The 13,346-nt window shown below is 43.6% G+C and overlaps 1 protein-coding gene across 8 annotated transcripts in view; it reads left to right on the top strand.

Annotated features, from left to right (window-relative positions):
* Window positions 1-1,826: 1,826 nt before the first annotated feature.
* UBXN11 (UBX domain protein 11) overlaps window positions 1,827-13,346 on the top strand; it is a 38,704-nt gene continuing 27,184 nt past the window's right edge. For 2 of the 8 annotated variants that reach the window (XM_064281515.1, XM_064281518.1), the window contains exon 1: window positions 6,303-6,899. The gene's annotated coding sequence lies outside the window, so the exon portion shown is untranslated. Of the gene's footprint in view, window positions 2,147-6,297; window positions 6,900-6,965; window positions 7,701-7,724; window positions 11,385-13,346 lie in introns of those variants that run through there. The other 6 variants (XM_064281513.1, XM_064281517.1, XM_064281511.1 and 3 more) reach the window with 6 other exon arrangements.

Below are 13,346 nucleotides of genomic sequence, written 5' to 3'. Positions count from 1 at the left end.
TTTTTCACCTGGCAACCTCTTATTCATTCTTCAAGGCTTCCTCAGAAGCCACTCCCCTTGGGAAAGTCCCTCAGAGGAGTAACATAGTAGAAATAGTTCCGTAGAATAACCAGATATGGAATTATTAATCAAACTTTAAAATAACTATGCTTAACATATTCAAAGACATATAAGACAAGATTGAGAATTTTGGCAGAGAACTGGAAATTACAGAAAAGAGCCAAATGAAAATTCTAGAACCAAAAAATACAAAAATAGAAATTAAGAACTCAGTGGATATGTTTAGCATCTGATTGAACACAACTGAAGAGAGAATTATGAAGTGAAAAAGAGGCCATAAGAAAATACATATTATAACATAATGTATTAAGTACAGAGAAGTAAACAAACGGATGTAGCTCCTGCCCTAATGAAGCTGACGTTTAAATGGGAGAAGACAGATGATCAATAAAAATAATGATAATTTTGGATTTCAATAAATGCTATGGGCAAGTCAAGAGAGTATTGTGAGAAGAGAAATCAGGGGAGGGAGGGAGGGAATATGCCCTAACTAAGTGTTCAAGGAAGATCACTAAGGAAATGTCTGTATTGAGACTTGCAGAACTAGAAGTGACCTAGGCATGCAAAGCACCTCAGACTACCACCCCTGTCCTCGTCTCACAGTTTCTCTGATGACTGTCCCTAGGGCCAAGCACAGTCCCACACAGGGCAGGTACTTAATATGTACTTTTTCAATGATGGAATGGAACAGGGCAGGGATGGGGGGGGGGGTTGCAGTAGATATTACAGCATGTTCTGCCCTGAATCTTTCATCCTCGCCAAGAAAGGGCGTGATCCCAATGGAATTATAGAACACTGCAAGGTAAATCTTTATTCATTTGTTTATCCATCTATCCACCCATCATCTATCCATCTTTTTGCTCATTCACTCTTTCAATCAATTTATTGCATCTTCTGTGTGTCAGGTGAGATGAATGAACGAGGGCCTCTTCCTTTGAGGAGTTCATACTCCCAGGGGGAAACCTGTACTGAAATAATCACAAACCTGACTAAGAAATTCTATAATGGCAGAAGGATTACTAGAGTGTAGAGGAAGGAGTAATTAAGTCTGCTGGGGAGGAGTAGGGGTGAACTAGAGATAGTTTAACAGAGAAGAAGACATTTGAGCTGGTTGTTGAAGGATCGAGTTGAATTTTCCCAGGAAGAAAAGGCAAGGGAGGATGGAAGGGGAAGCCTGAGGACAGAAAAAAGGATGATAGTTTCTGGAACACTGAGGAGGGTGGAGGGAAGAACTCAGAATGTAAAGACCTTAAATGTCATGCTAAGCTAGTTATGAGGGCTTTATTTAAGGCAGTGGTGATATGGGTAGAGAAGAGAGGGAGAGAGAGTTAGATTTTTATTCTGAGAGAATCCATGGGCTTGAAGAGCCTCTCTCTCCTTTATTATTTGCCTTTCCCTCCTGAGCTGATAGGACCCAATAGGCTCTTTAACCGCGAAAGGATCATAGCTGATAAGGATCTTTCAGGAAATAACCTAAAAGCAAAGTAGAGGAGAGCCACAGTTCTGTCTACTCTCAAGAATAGAGACTTGTAAAGCCACCAGTGCCCAGGGCTGGGTTCACTTCCTCATTCTACAGGTGGGGAAACAGGTCCAGAAAGAGCCTCGCTCATATCTAGGGATAAATTTAACCAGGGGTGTGAGAGACTTATTGTCATGGATTGAATTATGTCTCTCAAAAAATGTGTGTATCAACTTGGTTAGGCCATGATTCCCAGTATTCTGTGGTTGTCTTCCATTCTGTGACTGTAATTTTATGTTAAAAGGATTAGAGTGGGATTGTGACACCACCCTTACTCAGGTCACAGCCCTGATCCAAAGTCAAGGGAGTTTCCCTGGGGTGTGGCCTGCATCACCTTTTATCTCTTAAGAGATAAAAGGAAAGAGAAGCAAGCAGAGAGTTGGGGACCTCATACCACCACGAAACCAGCACCAGGAGCAGAGTACATCTTTTGGACATGGGGAACCTGTGGCTGAGAAGCTCCTTGACCAGGGGAAGACTGAGGACAAGGACCTTCCTCCAGAGCCAACAGAGAAAGACTTCCCCTGGAGCCGACACCCTGAATTTGGACTTGTAACCTACTAAACTGTGAGAAAATTAATTTCTCTTTGTTAAAGCCATCCACTTGTGGTATTTCTGTTACAGCAGCACTAAATAACTAAGACAGGGTCCCAGGTAGAATGGGAGAAAAATGTAGAACAAAACTCAAAATCCCAAAAAAGGCCAGACCCACTGGACCGATAGAAACTAGAGGAACCCCTGAGACTATTGCCATAAGATACCCTTTGAACTTGGAATTGAAGCTATTTCTGCAGTTCACCTTTCAGCCAAATAATAGATTGGCTTATAAAATAAACAATAACACCCATGAGTAATGTGCTCCCTAAAACACTTAACTGTATGAGAGCAAACGGTCAACATTTACGCAAGAGCAAAGACGAGAAGGCAAGGAGAGGAAGGGAAGCTAGATCAATGGAAACAGAGCAAACAGAATGGAAATAATGGGAATGCTGACACATTGTAAAAATCATAACCAATGGCATAGAACAATTTGTATGAAAATTGTTAAAGGGGAACCTAGTTTGCTGTGTAAACTTTCACCAAAGACACAATACAATAATATTAAAAAAAAAAAGAAAAGCAGCAGCCGGAAATGCAGAGACAGAAAGTAGATTTAGTGGTTACAGTGTGCTGGGTAGAAAGGGGGATGGGCTGTTATTGCTTAATGGGTCAGTTTCTGTTCCGAGTGATGAGTTTTGGAAACAAATGGTGATGGTTGCACAACATTGTAAATACAGGCAATGCCAATGAACTGAACTCCTAAAATAGTTAAAACGGCAAATTTTATGTTATGTATATTTTACCCCAATAACTTTTTTTTTTAAAGAATCTGGATGATCCCCATCCCAAACCCCAAAGGGAATCCTGGCTGAGCTTGGGAAGTTGGACAGATTAGCCTCTGAGGTCTTCCCAACTCTCAAGTCTTACAAGACTTGTAAAAATGGCATGGTAGCAGCCTCAGGCCTCCTCCTCTAACTTCACAAGGGGAAGGAGAGAGAACCATTATGAGCACCAACAGTCCAAGGCTGAATCCTATGAAGGGAGGTCACACAAACCTCCCCTCTCCAACCTTTTTACCAATTCCTACACCAACCTTCTTTCCCTCTCTACTGCCTACTCCTCTGCTGGGTTCAATAATTCTTTGCAGTGGCCACACAGAACTCACAGACAATATTCACAATTATGCGGTTTATTAGGGAAGAACCAGGTTACAATTCAGGATCAGGAACAACTAAGGATACAGTTCTATCAGGACAGTTTCTCAGCTGTGCCCACAGGCAGGCCACTCCCCAGCCCTCAGCCCCTTGGCCCAGCCTCTGCCCTGCTCAGGCAAGTGTTACAAAGCTCTTTAGCTCTGCTGATAAGTGCAGAAGCACCCTACTGTAACCGCCTTGCTCCCTGGGACAGGAAGCCCACCATGCCATCTTGTGCCAGTCTCTGGCTCTGCTGTCTCTTTCTCTGCTGCTGCTTCTCACTGTCTTATGCGTCACAACTCTCTCTCTCTGTCTCTGTCTCCTGGGTCTATGATAGTGGTGTCACTAGGGGAACTGGGGGGGGGGGTGCGCACTGTACCAGGTGACAGTCATGGGAGTGACACCAAAATGACTATCAATAAAATATCTGTGCAGTGTTTCAGCAGAAATTTATTATTTTTTATAACCATATCCCTGTAGTTAGTTATAAAACCCACTGCCATCGAGTCGATTCCGACTCATAGTGACCCTATAGGACAAAGTAGAACTGCCACATAGAGTTTCCAAGGAGTGCCTGGCGGATTTGAATTGCCAACCTCTTTGTTAGCAGCCCTAGCACTTAACCACTACGCCACCAGGGTTTCCGCAGTTAGTTATAATAACAAAAAAATTTTTGTTAAGCCTAGCTTATGTGTATCAATATACCTACAAGGCTAAAACTCTATGCTAATTTAGTTTTTGAAACTTGTAATGCACTCTGGTCAGAGTTGTCATTATTACCCAATTACAATGATGCTTCAAATCACGTGGTTTCATCTGTACATGCTACAAGCACATGCTGTTGTTTTTGTTGCTGCCTGCATTTTTATAGTCATTGATTTTGTCAAATTTTCTGATAATTTGACAATTTTGTGGTAATTGGCATGGGAGGGGTGACACCATGAGTTACTGCACTGAGTGACACCAGCCCTAGTGATGCCGCTGGTTTAGGAGGTTCTCAGCACAGGGATCCTGGGCCCAAAGGATGAGGTCCACTCCTGGTTCTTCTTTCTTGCTATGGGATTGGCTCTCTTTTAAGCCTAGCAGAATGGCAAAACTGACCAATCCCCTCGTTAGGGTTCCATACACCTTATTTGCATGGTCCCACCCCACAAGGGTTCCATGCAGCTTATTTGCATTATCAGCAAGTTGTCCAATCCCCTTGGTGGGCCACAAGCACCTTATGTGCACAGTCCCACCCAATTATTTTGCAGGAGTCATAAGACCATGGTGAGAAAGGCCACATAAAAGTGATTCAATGCACCACAAGCCTGGAGACCTGGGAGGGATTTTCAGAACCCTCCATAGGAACAGTTCAGAAAGCTATCTCTTCGGGGAGCTGAGACTCTTATTTTGTTTTCATAACTTTATTTTTGGAAAACATATTTTTGAAAACAATAATGTGATATTATAGGAAATTTAATTTGCACATTAATCATATGAGGTAGGCTCTATTAACCCGTTGTTGTCAAGTCGATTCATAGCGAACCTATAGGACAGGGTAGAACTTCTCCATAGTTTCCAAGGCTATAAATCCTTACAGAAGCAGACTGCCATATCTTTCTCCCGAGGGCTGGCTAGTAGGTTCCAACCTCCAACCTTTCTGGTTAGCAGCCAAGCGCTTAACCATTGCACCACTAGGGCTCTTTGTGTTAGTTATACTGGCCCATAATACAACTCAATAAATGATGGCTATTATTATTTTCCAAGTTTCTATGATGAAAATGTATACTTTTATAATCAAGTTCTAATAAATGTTATTAATAATATTTTTATGTTACAAAAATAAATGTTATTTAAAAAATAATAAGCTGGCCTGCCAGTTTAGAGGGCTCCAACCTCCCTTCCAGGAACTAGAGATGTTTATGGAGTGCTTGCTAAGTGTGTCTGCCTGCTGCAGAATCTCAGACCCAGCTTCAGGCCCTGGGGAGAGAGGGAGTTGTGGGGTAAATCCCGATGCCTGGGTAAATGCCAGCTCATGCTCCCCCATCCTGCTGAGGCAGGAGGCAGACCACAGCAGGGCACATGAGGCCGTAGTCTACTGCCTCCCACACTGTTGGTCCTTGATTACCTTTATGAGCCGAAGGAACATGAGCGAAGTGACAGTATAAGGTTGCTACTCCCCTTGCACATAGCTCTAATGCCAGAAAACACTTGTCCCCAGCAAGACCTCAAATTTTCTCAGCCTTATATACCTCTAGCCTTGGAAAGCTTTCTGGGATCAGACCAGCCGCAAGAAAATTCTCCCACCTCCAACCTCCTCCAGTCGCATATTCCACCTGAACCCCTCCCTTGGCATTGCACCTGTACCACCTGAATGCTTGGCTTATCCATGTTTGCCTGTTTTACCGGATGGAAGCTTCTGGAAAGAGCACAGACTTTTTAGGCAGACACACCTGGGTTTGAATCCACTTCCACTGCTTCCTACCTGCATGGATTTAGGCAAGTCACTTTACTTTTCTGAGCTTGTTTTCTCATCTGTAAACCTCATAATGTTGGCATCTGGAACTTAGAAGCCAAACATATTGCTGGTGGAGCTGAGAGTAGAACTGCCCCATAGGTTTTCCAAGGCTGTAATCTTTTACGGAATCAGGTTGCCCGCCACATCTTTCTCCCGTGGAGAGGCTGGTGGGTAAGCTGAGCGCTTAACCACCGTGCCACCAGGGCTCCTTGGAACTTGGAAGGCACTCAGTAATTGGTAGCTCCCGTCAGTCTCCAAATGATGTATAAGGAATGCCCCAAGGACCCTGTCTTCTCCTGAATGCCCAGGACACACAGCCAGGTGTTCCAATGCCAGAGTCCATGCTCTTAACTAAACTGCCTCTAGTTGCTCTGGTGACTCGAGTCTAGTCCAACACCTTAATTTTACATAGGAGGGGATGTGTCTTACCCAAAGTCACAGCAAGCGTTTTACCCAAAGTATCCTACAGGAGGGAAAGTGTCTTATCTAAACTCTTACACAAAGGAACAAGAACTGGAGCCTCCCGTCAAATCAGGGTGCCATCTGGTCAAGGAGTTAGTACAGGAACTCAAATTTAACAAACATTTATTAAGTACCTGAGTCATTTCAATTCATCCTCAAAATTGCCCCACGGAGTACTTTACTGCTCAAATGGGGAAACGGAGGCTCAGGGGGATGAGAATTTCCCAATGAGGAATTCAGCAAAATAGTGGCACAGTCGGGATTACACATTCAGGCCCAGAGGTTTCTCTTCCAGCAGTTTCATAAATCCAATCCCAATTTCTGCCCTTTCTGCAATTTCTGCCCTTTCTGCACCTGCAGAGTGGTACGAATAAAGCCCGCTTCCCCAGGTCCAACAGTCCGATTACAGCGGTGGATTCTGGGATTTGCAGTATCCCGCGAAGCGTTTAGATTCTCTGGGCCAATAGTATCCGAGTACAGACGACTGTGCCCTCCTCTGCCGGTCGCTCATTGCTCACTAGCCCCTCTCAAATTGGCCAATGAAAATTGCACAGGTTTTGGTCGCCTAGGAAACCGCGTGACAACAAGATGGCGGCGCCGCGGGACGGCTCGGTGGCCCTGCTTGGTGAGTCTTGTTCCAAGGCCTTTCTGCCGCCGAAGTCCGCCACGCAGCTTGGGACCCTGGCCCTGACAGCCCCGAGAGCCCCGAGAGGTCCTCGGGCCCGGCTCCCTCAGCAGGCCCCCCGCGTTGTGGAAGCAGTTTCGGGACCTAGTTTACTACGACTGCGCGTGCAGGCGGGAGGAAGCGATGCTGCACCCGAGGCAGAGTTAGATCATAATAGACGTGGCGCGGTGAACGCGTATAGCTGGGAATTTAGGGAGTGAAGGCGTGCCGCCAGGCCGGGCCTGTCTGCTCTGGAGTGTACTGGGACCAGGGGTGGGGGTGGACTATCAGCCTGGGGCGACGAATAGGTCTAGCAGGTGTGACGAAGGATTTTGTCAGTCAAGCACAGTCCTGAGTTCGGTCCCAAAATGTAGAGGTATAGGACACAGCTTTGCCCTCAGAACCCCGGTCTGAAGTGGGAGACATCCCTGCCTTTAGGAACTGGAGAGGGAAACACTGTCCTATCACTGGAAGCCCCTTAAGATGGTAGACTTCCTCAGCGCTGCCCCCGCCCGCCCACCAGTGTGAGGGAGGAAGAGACATAGTCTTGCGCTCAGTAGCCCCCAGGCTGATTGGGAGACAGAATCTTCGCTCTCAGGGCTTTCCTATAATCCGTGGGAAGATTAATCAGAAGACAGTTGTCGGATTGGCTTGGAGTGACACTGGAAGTAGGGAAATCAGTTGGGATATTATGATCTCCCCAAAGAAGGCAATGAGAGCCCGCACTAAGATAACCAACAGTGGGCATAAGAAGGAGAAACGGTATGTGAGACATTGCAGAGTTTAACCTGCAAGATTTGGTAATTGATGGGATTAAGAGGGAAGAAGGCAGGGTAAAGTTTTATGGTGGATGATAGGGGTCCTATTAAGAAGGGGAAAGTGAAAGGTGATTTTGAGAGACGATGTTGGGCTTGGCTTGGGGACCAGTTCTTTTTTTTTTTTTTTCCTATAATACCTTTATTGAGCTATAACTCACATACTATACCCTTCACCCGTTTAAAGTGTATAGTTCAAAGGTTTTTAGCATACAGTTTTTTTAATAGAAAAAAATTTTTTACTGTGCTTTATGTGAGAGTTTACAATTCAATTTCTCGTACAAAAACTTATACACACATTATTATGTGACCCTAGTTGCTCTCCCTGCAATGTGACAGCACACTCCTCTCTACCCTGTATTCCCCATGTGCATTCAGTTACCTCCTGTCCCCCTCTGCCTTCTCATCTCACCTCCAGACAGGAGCTCCCCACATAGTCTCATGTGTCTACTTGAGCTAAGAAGCACACTCCTCACCAATATCATTTTATGTCTTATAGTCCAGTCCGATCTTTGTTATTCTCAGAGTTTTGCAACCATCACCACAATCAATTTTAGAAATTTTCATCATCCTTAAAAGAAACCCTGTACCCGTTAGCAGTCACTCCCCATTTCCCTCCACTCCCTTGATCCTCCACAATCCCTGGCAAACCATTAATCTATTTTCTGTCTCTATGGATTTGCCTATTCTGGGCATTTTATATAAATGGGGTCATTCTATGTGGTCTTTTCTAACTGGCTTCTTTCACTTAGCATGTTTTCAAGATTCATCCATGTAGTAGCATGTATCAGCACTTTATTCCTTTTATGACTAAATAATATTGCATTGTATGAATATACCATATTTTGTTTATCCACTCATCAGTTGGTAGATATTTGGGCTGTTTATATGCTTTTTAGCTATTATGAATAATGCCGCGGTGAACATTTGTATACAAGTTTCTGTGTGGACGCATGTTTTCATTTCTCTCGGGTATCCACTTAGGTGAAGAACTGCTGAGCCATAGGGTAACTCCATGTTTGACCATTTGAGAAATGGTCAGACTGGTTTCTAAAGTGGCTGCACCATTCTACATTCCCAGCAGGAGTGTATGAGGGTTCCAGTTTTTCATGTCTCATCAACACTTGTTGATCAGCACCTTTTGAGGGATCATTACAGTGATGAGAAGGGAGGGCCATTCAGATTTGGTGGGAGTTCAGGCACAGCACTTTTAGCCACTAAAGGCACAGTGCCTGGGACCTATGACTCTTTCAAGCCCTAGACAAATGTTTGAAACCTAAGCAAACAAACAAAAACCCAAAGACCGTTGTCTCCAAAAAAAAAAAGAAAAGAAAGAACAAAATTAATAACTATTTAATTTAAGTATTACAAAGTGCAATTTTATTTCTAGTACTGAGCTGTACTCCGAGAGGGCCCTGAACAATGCAAGATGGGTGCTGCCTGCAAAGGACTCTGGGAAAGAACTAGCAGTGACCTGGGCCAGGAAAAAAATACCCAAATACCTGACTTCCTGGTAACATCAATTGGAATCCATTAACTAGTGCAAAAACAACCCATTCATCATAAACTAGGGTGGTTTTTTCCTGGGTCCCTTGCATGTATCCTTGCACGTAAATGCTAAGTATATGAACCCCCACCCTGCACTGTAGTTTGAGGAACTCTACGTGGATGACTCAGGGAGTTGCTGTCTATCACAGGAATCTTGGCACCAACCTCTGTCTGTAAGTTCCCTAGTAAAAGCTAGATCTGATCAACCTGGCTTTTTGTGCTTCTTTTTTCAGAATCCAACCTGTCTGTGCCCCTCTGAGTCACTCCTGCCCACTGGTCCAGTGGGGTGCAACACAACTCAACTCAAATAGTCATATATACCAAATAAGAAAAAGTGTAAACTATGAAAGAAAATGAATAATGGATTTATAAAGAAACCTTAAGTTGTAGACATATAAAAATCCTTTACTTGTTTTTACCACAGAAAATTATACTTAACGTGGAATATGGGTGCATTTAAAAATGTTCGATATGATGTGGGTAGGGACTTCCACAAGTAGATGTGTATTTTTTAAGACACTAGACTAGGGTGCTTAAAACAGGAAAACGTGTTCGTATATGGGAGAGGGTATTTTCTTCCAACAAATATTTCAAATACCTTTTTTAGGCCAGGCCCTGTGCTAGGCACAAGAATACAAGGGCAAGCAAAGACATTGTCTTTGCCCTCCAGAAGTCTGGTGGTGAAGACAGAATCCCAATGCAGGGGGACCAGAGCTCTGACAGGGGTGAGCAGAGGGGCTGTGGGAGCCCAGACGAGAGTAACTGATCCCAGAAGTGTTCGGAGCTGAAACTCTAAACTCTTAGAAAAAAACAGGAGTAAATCTTTGTGACTTTGGGTCAGGCAAAGCTTTCTTCAATTCTACACCAAAGCACAAGCAACAAAGGAAAACGTAGGTAAATTGGGCTTCATCAACATTAAAAATGTTGGGACTTCAAAGAACACCGTCAAGAAAGTGAAAAGACAACCCACAGATGGGAGAAAAATGTTTGCCAATCATATATCTGATAAGGAACTTGTTTAAGAATATATAGAGCACTCTACAACTCAGTAATAAAAAGACAAATAGCCCAATTTAAAAAATGGTAAAGGATCTGAATATATAGCTCTCCAAAGAAGATACACAAAATGGCCAATAAGCACATGACAAGATGGTCAACATCATTAGCTATCAAGGAAATGCAAATCAAAACCACAATGAAATACCACTTCCCACACTAAACCCATTGTCCTCAAGTCGATTCCGACCTATAGGACACAGTAGAACTGTACCATACGATTTTCAAGGAGTAGCTGGTGGATTCAAACTGCTGACCTTTTGGTTAGCAGCTGAGCTCTTAACCACTGCATCACCAGGCCTCCTTACTACCACTAAGATAATGATAAAAAAGAAAATCACAATTGATGAGGATTTGAAAAAATTGGAACCCTCATACACTGCTGGTGGGTACAGCTGCTTTGGAAAACAGTCTGGCAGTTCCTCAAGTAGTTACACACAGAGTCACCTTATGACCCAACAACAATTCTACTCTAGGTATACATACCCAAGAAAAATGAAAACATGGCCACACAAAAACTTGTATACAAATGTTCCTAGCAGCGTTATTTATAATAGCCAAAAATTATAAACAACCCAAATATCTACCAACTGATGAATGGATAAGCAAAATATGGTACATCTGTACAATAGAGTATTTTTCAGCCATAAAAAGGAATGAAGTACTGATACATGCTACTGCATGGGTGAACCTTGAAAATATTATGCTACGTGAGAAAGAAGCCAGTGGGAAAAGAATGCCTATTATGTGATTCCATTTATATAAAATACCCAGAGTAGACAAATCTATAGAGACAGACAGTAGATGAGTGGTTTCCCGGTGGCTGAGGGATAGGAGGAGCCCTGGTGGTGCAGTGGTTAAAGCACTCGACTACAAACCAAATGATCAACGGTTCGAACTCACCAGCCGCTCCGTAGGAGAAAGATGTGGCAGTCTGCTTCTGTGAAGAGTAGAGCTTTGAAAACCCTATGGAGCAGTTCTGCTCTGTCCTATAGTGTCACTATGCATCAGGATTGACTTGATGGCAGTGAGTTTGGTTTGGATTGGGGGGGGATGGGAGAGTTGGGAGGGAAATGGAAAGTAACTGCTAATGGGTATGGAGTTTCTTTTTAGGGAGATGAAAATGCTCTAAAATTGACTGTGGTGATGGTTGCACAACTCTGGAAATAATTGACAAACCTGAGAATTGTGCACTTCAAATGAGTGAAGTGTATGGTGTGTGAATTACATCTCAATAAAGCTGTTTTCTTTTAGAAAAAAGGTCACTTACTGTATGATTCCATTTATATAATACTCTTTTTTAAAATAATTTTTATTGTGCTTTAAGTGAAAGTTTACAAATCATGTCAGTCTCTCACACAAAAACCCGTATACACCTTGCTACACACTCCCAATTACTCTCCCCCTAATGAGACAGCCTGCTCTCTCCCTCCACTCTTTCTTTTCATGTCCTTTTCGCCAGCTTCTAACCCCCTGCACCCTCTCATCTCCCCTCCAGGTGGGAGATGCCAACATAGTCTCAAGTGTCCACCTGATCCAAGAAGCTCACTCCTCACCAGCATCCCTCTCCAACCCATTGTCCAGTCCAATCCATGTCTGAAGAGTTGGCTTTGGGAATGGTTCCTGTCCTGGGCCAACAGAAGCTCTGGGGGCCATGACCACCAGGGTCCTTCTAGTCTCAGTCAGACGATTAAGTCTGCTCTTATGAGAATTTGGGGTCTGCATCCCACTGCTCTCCTGCTTCCTCAGGGGTTCTCTGTTGTGTTCCCTGTCAGGGCAGTCAGCGGTTGTAGCCGGCACCATCTAGTTCTTCTGGTCTCAGGATGATGTAAGTCACTGGTTCATGTGGCCCTTTCTGTCTCTTGGGCTCGTAATCGCCTTATGTCCTTGGTGTTCTTCATTTTCCTTTGCTCCAGGTGGGTTGGGACCAATTGATGCATCTTAGATGGCTGCTTGCTAGCATTTAAGACCCCAGACGCAATTCTTCAGAGTAGGATGCAAAATGTTTTCTTAATAGATTTTATTATGCCAATTGACTTAGATGTCCCCTGAAACCATGGTCCCCAGACCCCTGCCCCTGCTACGCTGGCCTTCAAAGCATTCAGTTTATTCAGGAAACTTCTTCGCTTTGGGTTTAGTCCAATTATGCTGACCTCCCCTGTGTGCTGTCTTTCCCTTCACCTAAAGTAGTTCTTATCTCCTATCTAATTAGTGAATACCCCTCTCCCACCCTGCCTCCCTCCCCCGTCTCGTAACCACAAAAGAATGTTTTCTTCTCAGTTTAAACTGTTTCTCAAGTTCTTATAATAGTGGTCTTATACAATATTTGTCCTTTTGCAACTGACTGATTTCACTCAGCATAACGCCTTCCAGCTTCCTCCATGTTACGAAATGTTTCACAGATTCATCGCTGTTCTTTATTACATAATATTCTCGAAATGACAAAATTACAGATATACAAAACAGATTAGTGGTTGTCACGAGTTAGGGACGGTGGCAGAGAGGGTATGATTATAAAGGGGTAGCCCAAGGGAGAGTTATGAGGTGACGGGATAGTTCTGTATCTTGATTACGGTGGTGGTAACATGAATCAACACATTAGAAAATGGCATAGAACTGTACACACGGACTGGATTGTACCAGTATTGATTGTACCAATAGATCCAGCCTTGGATTGTACTTGCATTGATTTGGCTTGTACCAATGCTATTTTCCTGATTTTGATATTATACTCTGGTTATAATAAATGTAAGCATTGAGGGAAATAGGGTAAAGGGTACAAAGGACCTCTCTGTACTATTTTTCTAATTTCCTGTGAATCTATCATTATTTTAAAATAAAAAGTTAAAAAAAAAAAAAGCAGAAAAAAAAAAAAGAGGAGTCAGCCTGGCCAAAGGTGCTGGTAGAAGTGGGGAGAACCTTCCAGGAGGGGTTTTGAGGCAGAGGGAGCCCCATGTGCAAAGACCTGTGCCTTTGAGGCACTGCCAGC

The sequence above is a fragment of the Loxodonta africana genome, chromosome 3, assembly GCF_030014295.1.
Source record: "Loxodonta africana isolate mLoxAfr1 chromosome 3, mLoxAfr1.hap2, whole genome shotgun sequence".
In the NCBI taxonomy this organism is placed as follows: domain Eukaryota; kingdom Metazoa; phylum Chordata; class Mammalia; order Proboscidea; family Elephantidae; genus Loxodonta; species Loxodonta africana.
This window is presented reverse-complemented; position numbering and strand designations above follow the sequence as displayed.